Source organism: Protopterus annectens, chromosome 14.part0 (genome assembly GCF_019279795.1).
Source record: "Protopterus annectens isolate FY-2018-M chromosome 14.part0, PAN1.0, whole genome shotgun sequence".
Lineage (NCBI taxonomy): Eukaryota > Metazoa > Chordata > Ceratodontiformes > Protopteridae > Protopterus > Protopterus annectens.
The window spans coordinates 975,908,492-975,921,757 of NC_056748.1; the positions used below are offsets into that span (position 1 = coordinate 975,908,492).

The 13,266-nt window shown below is 43.7% G+C and overlaps 1 protein-coding gene across 1 annotated transcript in view; it reads right to left on the reverse strand.

The window, feature by feature from the left end:
- The window catches only part of ERCC6 (ERCC excision repair 6, chromatin remodeling factor), a 1,256,800-nt gene that overhangs the window by 886,433 nt on the left and 357,101 nt on the right, over positions 1-13,266 (reverse strand). The gene's annotated exons all lie outside the window — the stretch shown is intronic.

Consider the following 13,266-nt stretch of genomic DNA (forward strand, 5'->3'; position numbering starts at 1 on the left):
GAGGAAGAAAGTACAGTTTTGTACCTACCATAAATGTAGATGTTTGAATGTACACCCTGCTGCAGTCATCACACTTGGGTTATCCTGTCGTCAGGCCGTTCCGCAGTCGACTGGAATTCCAAAGTCTTGGTCCGGCGTCGGTTGCTGTCGCTTCCTCCCTGACGTCAGTGCGCCAGGGGTATATATAATGCAACCGACGCCATTTTCTTCAGTTTTTCTTGCCCCAGATGTCAGGTGCCCCCAAAAAGGTGGTCAGTAATTAGTACCAAATTGAGTAAACTTATACAAACACAAAATCCCTTCAGCTATAAGCAAATACATCAGGAAGGTATAGAAGAGATTAAACCAGTAGATCAGAGGGGATGGAGGGAGGGTAACATGGACTGCAGCAGGGTGTACGCTCGAACATCTACATTTATGGTAGGTACAAAACTGTACTATGTTCATCGTGTTACCCTGCTGCAGTCATCAGACTTGGGTTGAATCCCAAAGCTAAGGATGGGTGGAGGTATCATAGAGGGTTAGAGGAGGCTAGAAGGCCCTGCAGAACTGCAGTGGCGAAGCCCGCCCTGGTCTTAGAATAAAGTGGTAAGTGATAGTGTTTGGTAAAGGTGTGTACTGAACTCCAAGTTGCAGCTTCCAAAATCTCCTTGGTTGGAACCCCCCTGAGAAAGGCTGTAGAAGTAGCTGTTGCCCTGGTAGAGTGGGGTCTAATGGTAGCAGGAACTGGTTTTCCATGATGGGTGTAGCAAAAACATATGCAATGACCTATCCATTTGGAAATGGTTTGCTTTGATATAGCCTTCCCTTGAGAAGCTGTAGCATAGGATACAAAGAGTTGGTCAGATTTTCTGAAAGCCTTAGTTTTGCCCAAGTAGTAATGAAGTTGCCTGTGAATGTCCAAGGAATGCAGGAGTCTCTCACCTTTGTTCTGTGGATTTGGGAAGAAGGTGGGTAAGTGGATGGTTTGATTTAAAGCCACACTGGAAACCACCTTAGGCATAAAGGAAGGATTAGTTTGTAGAGAAACTCTGTCTTGATGAAAAATGAGGAAAGGTTCCACTGCCATAAGTGCCTGTAGCTCTGAGACTCTTCTAGCTGAGGTTATTGCTAGCAGCAGGGCAGTCTTCCATGATAGGAACTGAAGATCTGCAGAAAAAGCTGGTTCAAAGGGAGGAAGCGTTAGTTTTTCCAGAACAAAATTGAGGTCCCATGTTGGTGTAGGTGCTCTGCTGGGTGGTCTAATGTTTTTTGCCCCTCTGAGGAACTGCCTTAGAAGTCGATGCGAAAATAAGGGTGGGTCCGTGTTGTAGTGGGCCGAAATAGCTGAAGCATGGATTTTAATGGAAGGGAAAGAAAGTCCTTTGTGCAACATCTCAGTTAAATACTGTAGAATGTGAGGCATGTGAGGCTGAATTGTGTCTTGGCCTTTAGATTGGTTACAGGCACAAAACCTTTTCCATTTGTCCGAATAAGCCTTCCTGGTGCTTGGCCTCCTAGCTTCCAGAATAACATCCATAACTGCTTGGGAAAGAGGAGCTGGCTGGATGCTTAGTTGATTTGCCATGCAGCCAGATTTAAGGTTTTGAGCTGGCTGTGAAGAATCTGATTGTTTTGTTGTGTGAGTAAATGGGAAATTTGTGGTAATATCCATGGTGGGCCATGGGCCATATTCCTCAATAGCAGGTACCAGTGCTGGCGTGGCCAGTCTGGGGCTATGAGAATCAGTCGTGGTCTCTCCTTTTTGACTTTCAGAAGTACCTTTGTGAGGAGAGGCAATGGAGGGAAGGCATATACTGTCAGGTTTTTCCAACTGAAAGAGAGTGCGTCCACTTTCCAGGCTTGATGGTGAAGTGCCCTTGTACAAAATTTTGTTAGTTGATAGTTTTGAGGGCTGGCAAACAGATCTATGTCTGGAAGGCCCCATTTTTGAGTTATCATTGTAAATACTTGGATATCTAGTTTCCACTCGTGGGGATCCATGATGTTTCTGCTGAGGTCGTCTGCCAATGTATTCTTCTGCCCTGGCAGGAATTGAGCTTGTAACTGAACTTGGTAAGCCAGAGCCATGTTCCATAAGGTCATTGCTTGTCTGCACAGAGGGTAGGAGTGAGTACCCCCTTGTTTGTTTATGTACCACATTACTGTGGTGTTGTCCGTCTTTATTGCAAGTTGTCCTGGATGTAATAGATCCTTGAAGGCTGTCAGAGGTTTCTGTACAGCTAGCATCTCTTTTTGATTGATGTGCAGATTCCTTTGAGCTGCTGTCCATACGCCTTAAACGCACTGTCCTGCCATGTGAGCCCCCCAGGCATAATCTGATGCATCTGTTATGATAGTTTGCCTGGCTGGGGGCAAGGTGAAAGGCTGACCCTTGTTGAGGTGACATGCCTGTGACCACCATAGAAACTTCTGTTGTAGGCAGGGAATGAGAGATATCATTGTGTCCAAGCTGTGGCTGTGTTGAGACCATACGCTTTTTAGGTACCACTGTAATTTCCTCATATGCAGCTTTGCAAATGGTATTAGTAGTATGCAAGATGCCATGAAGCCCAAGGCCTGCAGAATTTTTCTTGAAGTTAATTGGGCCTTTGTTGCCATTGTTTTGAAATATTGAGTCAGTTGTAGTTGTTTGTCTGGTGTCAGATAAGCCTTCTGGGCCGTTGTATTCAAGCTGGCACCCAGGAATGTCATATTTTGTGAGGGTACTAGATTTGACTTCTTTTCGTTTACTGTGTACCCCAGGCAATTTAGTAGATGTTTCACAAAAGCCAGATGATGTAATAGAATGTTCTTGCTTTCTGCTTGGATGAGGCAGTCGTCCAGGTATGGGCATATCTGAATTCCTCTTTGTCTGCAGTATGCAATTACTGGTGCCAGGCATTTTGTAAAGACTCTGGGCGCAGTAGATAAGCCAAAGGGCAGTGCAGAGAATTGGTAATGGGTTGAACCTGCAATGAAACGAAGGTATCTTCTGCAACTTTGTCTGATAGGGACATGCAGGTATACCTCCTTGAGGTCCAACGTTACTAGCCATGCTTCCTTGCCCAACATGGGAAGAAGCTGCTGTAGTGTTAGCATCTTGAGTTTGGGTACTTGCAAGTAAGAGTTTAGAATTGAAAGGTCCAGTATTGGTCTCCAGGCATTGTCCTTTCTGGGCACTAGAAAGAGTCTTGAGTAAAATCCTTGACCTTGCTCTCGAGTAGGTACCAGTTGAATGGCTCTCATGTCCATGAGAGCTGTAATTTGTTTTTGTGCCTCTGCCCATTGATTTTGTGGAAGGTTTGGCATTCCTCTTTTCATTGGCAAGGTGTGAAAATGGAATCTGTATCCTCGTAAAATTATGTCTAGGACCCATTTGTCCTTTGTGACAAAATGCCAGTTGTCTGAAAAAAGTGCAAGTTTTCCTCCCAAGGGGGCTGCCAAGAGAGTGTTGCTTGGCCAGATGAGGTGCAAGTCATTGAGTTTACCTTGTGGTAGATTGGGACCTGTCTTCTCCTCCCGTCTATGTTGTAGTGCCCCATTGACGAGGTTTGTAGTGGGCTTGTGATTGTCCTCTGCCCCTTGGGCGTCTGTATTTACCCCTCTGTGGTCTGTCTGTAGCTGGAAAGGACCAATTTTTTGTTGGCCAGTTTCTCTTGAAGCGATGGGGCTGTACCTGTAGGAAATCTCTGACTGTCTGCATAGATTTTGCCTTATCCTCCATTTTCTTTAAGACGACTTCTGCTTTAACTCCAAAAAGAACATCCTGCTGTAAGGGAACATCTAGAAGTTTTGCTTTAACATGATCAGGTAGAGTTTGTTCCTTTAACCAAGCATGCCTACGTATGACAGACCCAGTGACAGCTGCCCTGCAGGAAGCCTCCAAAGAATCAAACCCACACTGTAAGGTACGTTTGCCCACCTGTTCAGTGGCTTGCAACAGATCCTGCATTTCTTTCAATTCAGATTGTTGGGGGAGACTGGTCATTTTTTGCTTTAACTGAGAGATTAGAAATTGCTGATACTTAAGCATGTGAAATGGGCAATTTAGTGCCCTCATAGCTAGAGTGGCTGAGGTGTAAACCTTTTTCCCCCACCTGTCTAGTGCTCTGGAATCCCTCTCAGAAGGTACAGAATTTTTAGCCATAGAAGCCTTAGCCCCCTTGGGACCCTGGGAGATAGTCTCTGGGTCAGCAACAGGGCTTTTGTAAAGAAATTTGTGGGAATCAGGCACTCTATAATATCTGTCAGGCTTAGCCGGAGCAGGAGGTAGAGAATCAGGGTTAAAACTGGATTCTAAGTAAACATCATCTACAATGTCTAAAACTGGTGGGATGGCAAGTGGTCTGTGTTGGGGGAGTAAAAGAAACTCTCTGAGCCTTTTCTTCGAGTCAGAGTAATCCTGACCTTCCCAGTGAAAATGTTCCCTCATAGTGTGTAAAGTTTCCCCAAAGGAGTAGTCTTCAGGAGGAGAGGCTGAGGGAATGGAATCCTCAGCATCAGAATCTTCATAAGGGGAGAAGGAGTAATCTTGGTCCTCAGAGGAGTCTGAAGAAATGGACACTTGTTCAGAGGATGCATAATCTTCCTCTTGTCTAGGCCTTTTGTCAGGAGGGGGCTCGGAACCCCTGATTAAGGTGATCAAATCTTCAGCCATTTTGAGCATCTGTTTCTTAGGCATGGGGCCTTGAACAGGGGACTGAAGTGCAGTCTTTTTAGATTTAATAGGAGTCTTCGTCTTAGAATACGATTTAATGGTGAGCGTCGTCGGTCTGAAAACGCCTTCAGAAACCGATGGCGTTACTGCAGCACCGACATCTTTTTCAGTAATGTCGTCGGTAGGGCCTGAACTAAATGGCTGCGTCGGCCTGGTACATTCCATCAAAAAATCTGAAGCGGTCTCGGGTTCCAGATCTGCGGTAGTCAGGGGCTGCGTCGGAGCCTCACTGAGGACCGGAGAACCGGAGACTGGACCAGCCGAGGCCTCGGAATCTGGCTTAGGCCTGGGCTGTCTGTCATTATCCTTGTATTTTTTGTGCACGCCGGTAGTTGGTTGCTCCGACGGCATGGTGTAGTTAAATTTCCTACCGAAGTAGTGTCGTGCGAAATCAAAGCGTCTTTTAATAGTACGCTTATTAAATCTAGCACAAAAATGACAACTAGTGATGTCGTGGTCTGGGCCTAGGCAAGGTATGCAATAAGAATGAAAATCCTTATGAGGTATTTGCTTCCCACAAGAAATACAATTGTTAACTTTTTCTGACATCGGACTGAGGCAAGAAAAGTTTCCCCAAAGGGGTACTTAGCTTTATAGAAGACTTTGGTCTGAAATTCGAATTCGAAAATCTCAGTAGTCGGCCGACCGGCACTTGCAAACTGCTTCTGCTTCGGGTACCGCGCGGCAAGAAAGATTGGAGAAAATGGCGTCAGTTGCATTATATATACCCCTGGCGCATTGACGTCAGGGAGGAAGCGACAGCAACCGACGCCGGACTAAGACTTTGGAATTCCAGCCAACTGCGGGACCGCCTGACGACAGGATAACCCAAGTGTGATGACTGCTGCAGGGTAACACGATGAACATGTGGGATTCAGTCACAGAATACTCACTCACTACTAAGAAAATTTTATGAAGTGACCTTTTATAGTATTTTGGTCGTTTCAATCCTGGGATAAAAAAGAAGCATTTGTCCCTAGGTGAGAAAAGTAAGGTGAGGGGAAGAATACTCTTCTTTGATACTAATTATTCTCAATAGTCCACAGATCAATAAATTCAACTTTCTGAAGCAATAAGGAAATGCCTAAGAGTTTTGAGTTTAAATTAATGCATCTGGCTAAGCTTAATGTGTTTCTGGGCTGGGTGGATTCAGTCTGTTCCTGGATCCATAAACAAAAAAACACCAGAAATGTACGATGAGGACACCAATTCAAGGTTTTTAGCGTAGTTCAACGTTAATATTTATCACTAAAGTTGAATACAACACTGAAGTTAAACACTAAAGTCACACCTCTTGCAATCATGGCTCTGTCCCTGTATCACATAAAATCTTTTCTGCTCTCCTCCTAACTTGCTATACCTCATCTCCTCACTGCTTACCTCAGCTATTCTGTACTACTCAAATACTCCCTATCAGGAACTACTATCCTACAAACTATTTCTCATGCTATGACATATCTCCCGAATAGCATTATTTTCCAGATTTTATTCCTTCATTTTTATGCTTTGTTCTACTACCAATACGGAATTCAAAGTTTTGCTATCTATATACCAAGCTTGCTCAAATCAAACTAAGATATGAAAAATCTCCTTGATTGTATATATGCCACTGTATAGAAATTTTCTGTCATTTGTGGATTACGTGTTGTCATATAAAGACATGGAGCTCTGATTGTATATATGCCTCTGTGCAGAAATTTTTTTTTTTTTGTCATTTGTTGTATTTGTACTGTTATGTTATGGAGCTTTTCTCCCCAGGCCTCCGCTGTAAATGGACCTTGTTCCAGTTGGACTTTCCCGGTAAACAAATGTAAAATAAAATAAAATAAATATTCGCTATTCGTCATACAGACTTTCCTCAGAAACTAATCATAAAACTATGTCTGTTAACATTTAAATAGTGTGAGCAATGAACTTCAACCAATCAGCACATCACATTAATTAAAATCACTTATATACATACAATACTACTTGAACAAGGCTCTTTCGGCTTTTCACGGTTAGGGGTTGCTACAGCGGAACTCCAGTCCGCTAATGATTGACAGTGGATTTTTACGGTTCCGAGTTGCCAGCCCGACACCCAACCTTCAAAAAAGGCACACCTATTCATGCACGCACCTACTTGCATGTCTTTAAGCATCACTCGACCGTGGGGAGGACATGCAGACTCCACACAGAAGGCGCTCCAGCCGAGAATCGAACAGGAGAACCTCTTGCTGTGAGGTGACTACACTAACTGCTGCACCACCATGGCCTATACACTAAAACAGATGTTCTTTTAAAAAACTTCAACAAAAAAACTTTCCTAAAAAAGATAAATACTAATACTTATTGATAGTTACTTTCCTATTTTTCAGAAAACACTTTATGTTTACAGCATCATTCAGACCTGGGGATATATAGGAGGCTAATCTGAATTGCCATTCAGCCTCCCTCCTGGCAACCAGATTTCTATAATTGCCTCCCCTTAAGTCCTGCCTAACCACTTCCAACACATAAAAAGTTAACTTTTTTCCAGTTAATACAGACACTTGAATGTTTAAACAAAGCATTGTTAGATTTTTTTGTTTTAATGGCATACTCATGTTCCAGAATTCTCTTTCTTAAGCTCCTACTAGACATCCCTACATAAAAACCAGGACATGTAGAACATAAAGCAATGTAAACTGTGCCAACAATACTACAGTCCACCCTACCAGGAACCATTATAGTCCTGTCCAAGTGTGCTAGGGAAATAACATCCCCCCCACCACCATCAAGTGGCAAGACTGCAGTGGCAAAGAGAAAATTGGCAAATGGTAATGTTTGGTGAAAGTATGCACAGAACTCCAGGTAGCAGCTTCTAGGATGTCTCTGACCTCTGAGAAAGGCTGTAGAGATAGATGCAGCCCTGGTTGAATGTGGTCTAATCTCCTGTGGGATAGGTTTTCCATGGTGCTTATAGCAGAAATGAATGCAATGGCCTATCCATTTAGAAATGGTTTGCTTTGAAATAGCCTTCCCCTCTGCACCTTCAGCAAATGCCACCAGCAGTTGTTCAGATTTCCTTTGAGGTTTAGTCCTGTCCAAGTAAAATCTAAGTTGTCTGTGCACATCTAAGAAGTGCAGTATCCGTTCCCCTTTGTTCTGTGGATTAGAAAAAAAGGTTGGCAAATGAATGGACTGATTAAGAGCCACACTGGATACTACCTTGGGCATAAAGGAGGGATTGGTCCTGAGGGACACCCTGTCCGCATGAAAGATAATGAAAGGCTCCACTGCCATAAGGGTCTGTAATTCAGAAACCCTTCTTGCTGAAGTGATTGCTAAAAGGAAGGCTGTTTTCCAAGAAAGGAATTTTAACTCTGCACTTGCAGCTGGCTCAAAAGGAGGAAGAGTGAGTTTTTCAATACAAAGTTAAGGTCCCAGGCTGGAGTTGGGGCTCTCACGGGTGGTCTTAAGTTTTTGGCCCCTCTGAGGAACTGCTTGAGCAGTGGATGAGAGAAGAGGGGTGGTTCTGTGTTGTAATGAACTGAAATGGCTGAGGCATGAATTTTGAGGGAGGAAAAAGAAACCCTTGTGAAGCATCTCAGTTAAATATTGAAGAATCTGAGGTAAATTGGGTGCTGTTGTGCCATTCCCTTGAGTTTGGTTCCAGGCACAGAATCATTTCCATTTTTCAGCATAAGATTTTCTAGTACTAGGCCTCCTTGCCTCCAAAATGACATCCAACCCTTGTTTACTGAGGGATGGCAACAGAGAGATTAGGTAATTAGCCAGGCTGCCAGGTTCAGGGTTTGAGCTGAGGGTGCAGAATCTGGCTCTCCTGCTGTGACAGCAGGGTAGGGGTCTGAGGCAGGTGCCATGGAGCCAGCAGTGACACACTGCACAAGAGGGTACCAGTGTTGGTGTGGCCAGTCTGGTGCAATCAGTATTGTCCTTGGTTTGTCCTGTTTGATCTTTAGTAGTACTTTGGAGAGGAGAGGCAGAGGAGGAAAGGCATAAACTGATACATTTTTCCAGCTGAAGGACAGAGCATCCACTTTCCAAGCTTGTTTGTGGGGAATCCTTGTGCAAAATCTGTCCAATTGGTAGTTCTGGGGGGAGGCAAAGGGTCTATATCTGGGCTCACCCATTTGTTTATCAACATGTTGAAAGTCTTTGGCTCCAGTTTCCACTCGTGTGGGTCCATGAGATTTCTGCTTAGTTTGTCTGCCAATGTATTTAATTTTCCTGGCAGGAATTGAGCCTGTAGATGCACTTGGCAGCTCAAGGCTGTGTTCCACAGAGCCATGGCTAGTCTGCATGTACCACATAACAGTGGTATTGTCCATCTTTACCATTAATTGTCCTGGAAGAATTTGGTCCTTGAAGGCTGTCAGAGCATTCTGTACGGCTAACATTTGTTTTTGATTTATATGCAAGTACATTTGACTTGGGTTCCATTTGCCCTGAATGCACTTCCCTGCCAGGTGAGCCCCCATGCATAGTCTGATGTGTCTGTTGTTAGGGTTTGGGCGGCAGGGGGTAGAGTGAATGGTAGACCTTTGTTTTGGTGGCAGGCCTCTGCCCACCAAAGGAACTCTAACTGTAGGCAAGGAATGATAGGAATCATTGCTTCTAGATCCTGAGAATGTTGACACCATAGGCTTTTTAGATACCATTGTAGTTTCCTCATATGTATTTCTGCATAGGGAATTAGTAGAATGCAGGAGGCCAAGAACCCCAAGGCTTACAGTATTTGCCTTGCAGTTAGCAGGGTTTTTGTGGCCATTAGTTTGAAGTAAGTTGTCAAATGAATTTGTTTCTCTGGCGTGAGGAAAGCCATCTGGGAAGTTGTGTTCAAGCTTGCTCCCAGGAATATAATTTGCTGACAGGGTACCAGATGTGATTTCTTTTCATTTATGGTGTACCCCAGACAAGTTAGCACCTTTTGTACAAATGCCAGATGATTCAAAAGTATGTCCTGGCTCTCTGCCTGAATTAGACAATCGTCCAGGTATGGGTATATTTGAATATTTCTTTGCCTGCAAAATGCAATGACTGGAGCTAGGCACTTTATGAATACCCTGGGCGCAGTAGAGAAGCCAAAGGGCAGTGCAGAGAACTGATAGTGCATGTAGCCTGCTTTGAAGCATAGGTATCTTCTGCAAGATAGTGCATGTAGCCTGCTTTGAAGCATAGGTATCTTCTGCAAGATTCCCTGATTGGGATGTGCAGGAAGGCTTCCTTTAAATCCAGTGTTGCCAACCAGGCATCCTTGCCTAGCATGGGAAGCAACTGGTAAAGAGTTTGCATCTTGAATTTTGGAATCACCAAAAAGGTGTTTAGGATAGAAAGGTCCAGGATAGGACGCCATGAGTTGTCTTTTCTGGGTACCAGGAAAAGTCTTGAGTAGAAACCTTGTCCCTTTTCCTCTTCTCGTACAGTCTGAATAGTCTTTAATCTTAAGAGTGAGAGTACTTGCTTTTGAGCCTCTGCCCACTGATTTGGGGGTACATCTGGCCAACCGTTTGGGGTTGGTAACGTGTGGAAGTGAAATCTGTATCCTTGGGAAACTATTTAAAACCCATTTGTCCTGGGTAATGAGTTCCAAATTTTTTGCTTGCAGAGCAATCTTTCACCCTAAAGGAGCAGTCAGTTGAGAAGTGCTTGGGAGCTTTAAGGTTAAGCCACTGAGACAGCTTACCATAGGGGGGAGTCTTACTACTCCCTGATTTAGAAGTGGGAGTCCCCCACTGCTTAGTCCTGTGCGTATCCTGGGACTGAAGCCTGGGTCTTCTGCTGGTTCTGGGTTTGAACTGAGAAGGCCTGGAAGAGGCAGGAAAGGACCAATTTTTAGAGGGCCAATGCCTACTAAATCTTGGAGGCTGTACTTGTAAGAAATCTTTAACAGTTTGCATAGATTTACCTTTTCCTCCATCCTTTTAAGAACTTCTGCTTTGTTTCCAAACAGGCGGTCCTGATTTAAGGGAGCATCCAGCAATTTAGTTTTAACATGATCTGGCAAAGACTGCTCCTTAAGCCAAGCATGCCTTCTAAGTACAGACCCGGTGACAGCAGCCCTGCAAGATGCCTCTAGTGAATCAAAACCACATTGCAAAGTATGTTTTCCAAACTGTTTAGCAGAATGCATTAAATCCTGTAAATCCTTATTTTCAACACAATCAGGAATCAACATCATTTTCTGTTTATGCAATCCAATAATATGCTGCTGATATTTTAACATATGAAACTGGAAATTTAAGGCCCTGATGGCCAAGGTTGCAGAGGTGTATACCTTTTTACCCCATCTAACCAGGGTCCTGGAATCTCTATCAGAGGGGGTAGGATTTTTGGCAGCAGTAGCCTTAATACCCTTGGGTCCCTGTGAAATGGTCTCAGAATCCGCAGTAGGATTTTTAAAAAGGAACTTGTGAGAGTCCGTAACCCTGTAATATCTATCAGGTTTTCTTGGAGCAGGAGGTAAAGAGTCAGGGGCCAGGCTAGATTTCAAAAAGGCATCATCAACAATGTCTAGCACAGGAGGGATAGCTAATGGTCTGTGTTGGGTCAGGAATAAGAAATCCCTAAGCCACTTTTTAGAATCAGAGTAATCCTGGCTTTCCCGGCGAAAATGCTCCCTAAGAGTATGCAAGGTTTCACCAAAAGAAAAATCCTCTGGGGAGAAGCAGAGGGAATAGTCCTCTGCATCAGAATCCTAATAGGTAGATAAGGATAAATCGTGGTCATCAGAGGAAACAGAAATTTCAGAATCCTGGTCAGAAGTATCATAAGCAAATTCAGTCTTAGGTCTCTTAGAGGGGGAAAGCTGGCTTCCCCTGATTAAAGTAATAAGGTCTTCAGCCATTCTTATCATTTGTTTTTTAGGCATAGAGGCCTGACCATGTGGTCTGGGCGTCGGTTTTCTAGGCATAGTTTGAGTTTTAGGCCTTGAAGAAGAAGATGGCATTGGTTTAATATACAAGTCAGTAGGCCTGAATACACCCTCAGAGGCCAGTGCCTGCAGAGCAGCTCCGGACCCATCCAAGGTAGAGACATCCGCAGGTTCCACAGTTGAAGCATCTCGCAGCATACTGGACTCCGAATGGGTCTCAGTAGAGGCCTGCGAATCTGAGGTAGAAAGTATCAGGGCCTGCGAAAGCACCTCACTGAGTACCGGCGAACTGGCGACTAGCTTAGGAGAATGGTGGTCGGCAGCTTTGGGCCTAGGCGGCCTGTCTCTGTCTTTATCTTTGCATTTTTTCGGAATGTCGGTAGTCGGGTGGCTTACCGAAGACATATCTGGATAATTGAATTGAGTACCAAAGTATTTAGAAGCTAAAATATAACGACGATGATCAGTTTGTGGTTTAAATAAGGCACAAAACTGACAGTGAGGTACGTCGTGGTCAGGGCCTAGGCAAGGAATACAGTGCAGGGATGTAGCTAGGATTTTCAAATTTGTACTCACAGCAATCAAACTGCTACCCCCCTCCCCAGCCAAGCTACGGCCATTCTCGTAATTCACGGTTCGCTTTTTTAGTATTGATGAAGAGGCATTCGCTGTAATACCGCTTCAGTAATATAGTACAGATTCAAGAAATATCAGCAACCAAAAACCCAGAAGCAGAATGCAGGAGATACCTTCTCCGGAATAAACACTGACAAGCCACTGAAAATAAAGTGCAAAATAACGCTGCTAGATACTCCAGCTGACTGAAACCGTCAATAAGGTTTAAAAATGAATCCAGGAATAATCCAAAGACAACGTGTTTAATAGACAAAAACTCAAAACCACAAGCGCTTTCGCCTGGTATTACCAGGCTTTATCAAGTGTAACAAATAATGCTTTCACATGATGTATTTAAAGTGCTTGGCTTACAACCATTGGTTAATTGCTTAATAACATTAATTAATTGTATTAGCATACATTGAATAGATTTAAGAACAAAATCACAATACTCATGTTACTCCTCGGGCGTGGTATACCTAGGCTTTTGTGAGGGTTGCACATCTTTCTATGTGGGCAAAACGGAAAGGGCTTTGAAACGAAGGATATACGAGCACAGTTACGACATCAAAAGTAAAAAAGACACTAATGCCTTCTTCAAACATTCCTTGGTATGTCCTAGCATGTCCATTCGTTTCTTTGTCCTTGAAAAAGTTTCTCCTGATCAGAGAGGAGGCGATTGGGAAACTACACTTTCCTCGAGGGAATTGTTCTGGCAATTAAAATTGAATGCGACCAGGTACCCAGGCTTAAATGATAACTTAAGTTTAGCCAGTATACTTAAAGCTAAAAGAAATGTTCTTTGAATTTTATCTATTTTCCTTAAGATTACTGTTTTTCTATTTGCACACCCCCCCCCCTTTCCTTGTTTATCCCCATGCTTGAGGCCATACACTTTGTTGTTCCTTCCCTCTTGGCTCTTCCCTATTCAGCTATTACTTTACGTAGGTTCTGGTCACGGTCCATTACATGAGCCATTTGGCGTTTGCTTTATTTAGATATTTTACATTTTCAATCTAATTCCTACAGGACAACCCACTGGGCTTATATTAACTGTTTATTTGTAAACCAGATATTTTCAACTTTCAGTTGACAG